The sequence below is a fragment of the Grammomys surdaster genome, unplaced genomic scaffold, assembly GCF_004785775.1.
Source record: "Grammomys surdaster isolate TR1022 unplaced genomic scaffold, NIH_TR_1.0 373, whole genome shotgun sequence".
Lineage (NCBI taxonomy): Eukaryota > Metazoa > Chordata > Mammalia > Rodentia > Muridae > Grammomys > Grammomys surdaster.
Genome location: NW_021604792.1, coordinates 7,911,600 through 7,916,803, shown reverse-complemented (window position 1 = coordinate 7,916,803; position 5,204 = coordinate 7,911,600). Strand labels below are relative to the sequence as shown.

At 39.1% G+C, this 5,204-nt stretch overlaps 1 pseudogene; it reads left to right on the top strand.

The window, feature by feature from the left end:
• The first annotated feature begins 1,100 nt into the window (after positions 1-1,100).
• Positions 1,101-1,280, top strand: LOC114632540 (annotated as a pseudogene).
• Positions 1,281-5,204: the final 3,924 nt, after the last annotated feature.

The following is a 5,204-nucleotide window of genomic DNA, read 5'->3' as shown; positions in this document are numbered from 1 at the left end:
TAAGAGGGATACAAATCTTGAACTGGCCATTTAGTGCAATTAGTCAAACCCTCAAGTACAGAGAATGGAACCCTATAATGTAGCCACAAAAATGTCAACCTAAAATTTGTCATACATGCAAGATATGCCAAAGTAAAAGTGGCACAGATGTTGTAGACTGGCCAGTCAATGACTTATCGAACATAAATCCCATACCACTAGTGAGAACCTATGCCTGTCAATGCCTGCTGGCCCAGAAACAAGATTCTAGGTAGCCTAAAGACCTAGGATAGAACAAAGTGACACTGATTAAAAAATGAAATGATGAAATGATTTTTAATAGTGTTCTGCTATACACAGAGACTGGGCCCTACCATACTAGCCACTAGAGAAGCTTTAACCAGGAAAAGATGTGAGCAGATGCAGAGACCCACAACCAAACATTATTTTTGGATCACAGAATACGTCAGAAGATGCAAAAGAAGGATTGAAGTATGCAGAAGGCTCAAGGACACCACAAGAATATGGCCAACAGAATCAACAATCTAGTGCTCATAAAGACTCACAAAGACTGATGCAATAATGTCAAATATGGCATTGGTCTGCACGAAGCCTTCAGTCTACATACTGAAGTTGTTTACGTTGTAGGTTTTGTGGGACTTCTAATAGAGTGATAGAAACAGTTCCTGACTCTATCACCTTCTATGAGACCATTTACTTCCTACTGGGTTGCCCCATTCAGCCTTGATATGAGAAGTTAGTCCTAGTCTCATTGCAACCTGCTGTTCTGTGTTTGGTTGATATCACTGGGAGCTTTATACTTTTATGAATAAAAATGACATGAGTAGTGACTCTGGAATAAAATGATTGAGGTTAGTTGTGGGTACAAACCTGGAAGAAGACTGAGTAGAGCCTGTGGTCTCGAAGTATTTTATATAAAAAAAAAAAAGTAAAGAAAATGTAATAAAAGGAAGAAGTTGAAGGTTGTCTATAGTTAGAACTTGAGTTTAAGACTGGCCTGGGATCTATAGGGACCTATTATAAGTGCAACTAATAAAAAGTTATTTCATCCATTCTAGGGCAGTTACACAGGCAACAGCGGTGGAAAGCAGACCTTAAACATGTACTACAAGTTTCGCAGTTTCCTGCCGAAGTTGGCTAGGACTTGGGCTTCTGAAGCCTATGCTCCACAGTGGTTAAAGCTGATTTCCACGGAAGCACTGCCTATCGTATTTTCCAAATCGACCAAACTGATTTCTACTGTGACAGCATATGTTTATGCTGGAAAGAAAAAAGTTTGAGGGCTGCAAAAGTTTTTCCAGAAGGCCGAAGGTGTCCCTATCCACCTAAAAGGAGGCCTTCCTGACCAATGCTTTACCAGATCACCATGACTCTGACAGTGAGAGAGACCATCTACTGCCTGATCGCACTCTACATGGGCTTGCAGCTGAAAAATAAATTTACCTGTGGAGGATTGGTTCCCTTTTTCGCAAAAATCCTTTGAATTCTCACATTTCATGTTTTTCCACTTGGATAGTCTAGTTAACATTTTTCAAACAAAGGAAGAGATGAGAAAATTCTATTTTGGTTTGTTTATGGCATTCAGATGGCCTATCAGTTGTCAGAGCTTGTTTGACACTTAAAACTATTGTTTAAGGAAATGACACTGAGTCATCACTGAGCTATCATCTGCTCCTGATTTCCCTGGAGATTCTGGATGAAAGTTCCTCATGGCCAGCAGTGCTCAGGACCTCAGGGACCCAAGAGGTGTCTAAGCAGGAAGCACAGAAGCCTTTTTGGTTGTAGGTGTGATTGAGGAAGACAAAAGCCAGAGGACAGGAAGGTGAAATGAGGGTTTTGTTAGCCATCTGGGGGAATAGTCTACCTTGTAGAAAAATGTTAATAGATATTACTTGCAAGCTGCCTCTGATTATTGGGCAGTTTGTTTCAAAGGGTTATTTGCCTCGACCAGACCATAGGGAAATATTTGTTCTGTTATGGAAAAGAAATCCTGTCAGTGTTGCACTTTAGACAGCTGTCCCAGGAATTCTGCTTTAATAATGTTGTGGTTTAAGTTATGATTTACTTGACTGTGGAATAAATACATTTAAAAAGAAAAAATAATTCATTTGGCTGGAGAAATGGCTAAGTGGTTAAGAGCACTGGCTGCTCTTCCAGAGATCCTGAGTTCAAATCCCAGAAACACATGCTAGTTTACAAACCATCTGTAGAGAGATATGATACCCTCTTCCAGTGTACATATATATATATGTGTGTGTGTGTGTGTGTGTGTGTGTGTGTGTGTGTGTGTGTGTGTATTAAATCTTAAAAATCATATCATCACCAAAATAAATCAACCTATATCAGAGCATAGCATCAGAAAAAGGTTAGCTGTAGAAAGTCCTTCTGGACAAGTAGTCTGGCATATTCTCACTTTTAAATGCATTTATTGCAGGTAAGAGAGAGATGAAGAGAGGCCTAATACATAAAATATAGAATGAAATTGCAATTTATTCAGATTAAGATCAATAGAACTAAGTTTAAAATAACACACATCTATCATGTATGTAACCATTAGATAATTGTATAATGACTAGATTTTCATAATATTAAGAAAAGTGGAATAACTTACGTTAGTTCCCACAAAAACAGAGTGAAGCAGAAAACACAATATGGGACTTGAAAAGTACAAACGAGAAGTAAGGAATGTTACAAATTCTCAGGTTTTCAACTCCCTGAAAACAACTCCGACTTTCCTTTAAACTGGAAAAATTCAACAAGAGAGCTTAAAATTATATATTACAATATAAATTTGTACTACATCTCCAAGGAAGAATCATCTGGTTACAGGGCCATAAAGTGTTTTCATATGCTATCTTTGTGTGAGAAAATAAGATTGAAATATTTGCAAGTTTTCATGATGTGTTCTTTTAGGCGTTGTTTGGTTGTTTCCACGACTCTGAAATTACCTCCCTTCACTTTCTAAAAAATACAACCAGCACTCAAAATTTGCATGCTGAAATTTTTATTGAAATAGTATAGACAATCAACAGTTATTCATTGACCTGTGTCTGAAGGACAAAATCTTCTCAAGTACTTTCTGAAAGAGAAAAAAAGGGAAAAGTTATTGAAAATTAGGACATGCTGGAATTCTTTTTTTTAATTTATTTTTATTTTTTTAAATGTTAATTAAAGGCTTTAAAGGTTCAGTAATGCTCAATAACAAGATAATCATACAATAAGAAGTGTAACTCAATACCCAACCTAGATATACCAACTATTTTTGACTGGCAGAGACAGTCTCCATGTTCCCCCCCACTCTGTCTCTGTCTCTGTCTGTCTCTCTGTCTCTTTCCTTTCTCTATCTCTCTCTCTTGTCTTCTAGCTCCTCCTCCTCTTCTTCCCCTCACTCCTCCCACCATTGCTCCTCCAACATATTACCCTTCCTGTTAAGATAAAAATCTACTCTCAAAATACAATTAGACCATAACTATACCAATTTGTATCAGTAAGTTACACGAAAGACCTAATACCCAGTCCATTATTTTGTTGACTAACCAGAACCTCTGTCATCTCTCCTAACTAAAAGACTTAGTTCTGAATCTGGCTTTTTTCTTGGCTTTAGAATGACTGTCAGCTGAAAACCATCCTCTCAAGTCTTTTCTCTCAAAGTAAATAGCCAGGATTGGCTATGAGATTATAAGTCTTCAACCCCGTCAGAAATCCAGAATGACTGAATTAACTGAAATTATGGGAAGCACAAAGCATAGCTTCTAAAACTTAGCCAATTTATAGGGACCGCTAAACACCTGGACAGTCCCTATACTACAGAACTAGGTTCTAATGATGCCAAGTACCCTGGGTTGCTGATGCTTATATTCTTGTGCTTGCCTTTTGCCATCTGGATCATCTTAGGGTTACCTGTCCTGTCTCTTACTGGAGCCTGTCTTTCCTATTATCTTGGTTATTTCATAACTGTGTGAGTTGGGTGTTATCACTAGGGTTAGAGCTGGGGCCCAAGATCTGCTCAATGCTTGGGCCCAGACCAGAAGGAACCAGTGCTCCAGGCCAGGAGTCAATTCCTGGGTCCTAATGGGTCCCAGTTACTCCCTGTTTGGGGTGGGTGTTGCTGTCTCCTTACCTAAGATGCTGCCTGGGTTAAAGCTCCTTGGAGGCCTGCTTCCTCTGGGTTTAGTTAGACTGGGTACATAGCAGCCTTCCAAGATCTGCTCAGTGCTTGGGCCCAGACTGCTATTGGTCTCCCTGAAGAGAGAGCAGTAGGAGGCCACACTCTTCTCTTCCTCCATCTCCTATCCCTCATTCCTTCCCCATTTTCTCAGATTTACTCATATCAGGCACTGAGAAGACACTAGAACTAAGCTATTTCTTAAAAGATGAATGTGAATGAGTATCTTACATTGTTCATTCATTATTTCTGATGTTGAAAGTTCCAGGGTATATTTCCAAAGTTCTCCTGTGCTTTGTGCCCCGAGTGATTGAACAACTTAAACCTACCTAAGTATTTATTAACAGAACAGGCTGTAAACAGATCCTGACAGACCACGCAGTTAAATAGTGTACAACTAAAAGTCATGAGCACACAAGCAGCAAAATAAAAACAAACAAAGCATGCTGTGACAAATCTGCAGACTTATAAAGCAATGAAGTTTTCTTTCTTTCTTTTTTTTTACTGTTGATTGTTTTATTGATTGATGGTATATATATATAATTTTTTTCAAATTGTAATTTATACACATTCACACAGGGAATATAAACACAAAAAGGGAGGACATGGGGAAGGGGATGACACTGGAGTGTGAGTGTTCAGGGGGAATACAGATATCTTTCAGAACAGGGTATCAGCTGGGTGAGGGTTCACGAGACAGGTCACTATGGCTTTGCCTAAGATTTGCTTGTCCTTATCTAAGTTGGTATTATCTGCCAAGGCTACCTATTTACAAGGTCTATGACTACTCAGGCTGGTAAATTCTCACAAAAACTGCCTGTTTACAATAGCTTATAGCCATCTGTTTTGGTGTTTATCCACAGAGACCCAAGACTTGGTGTTAGTGTACATGTATGACAGGCCTATTGCTGATTTTAGGCCTATGGCTGATTTTAGGCCTTCAGTGTGTAAGCAGGGATGCCCCTGACATCTCCTCCCTTCTCTAAGTATAGATGGGCTGTGGCTAATCTAATCTTGCGAAGGCGAGGATACAGGCCTG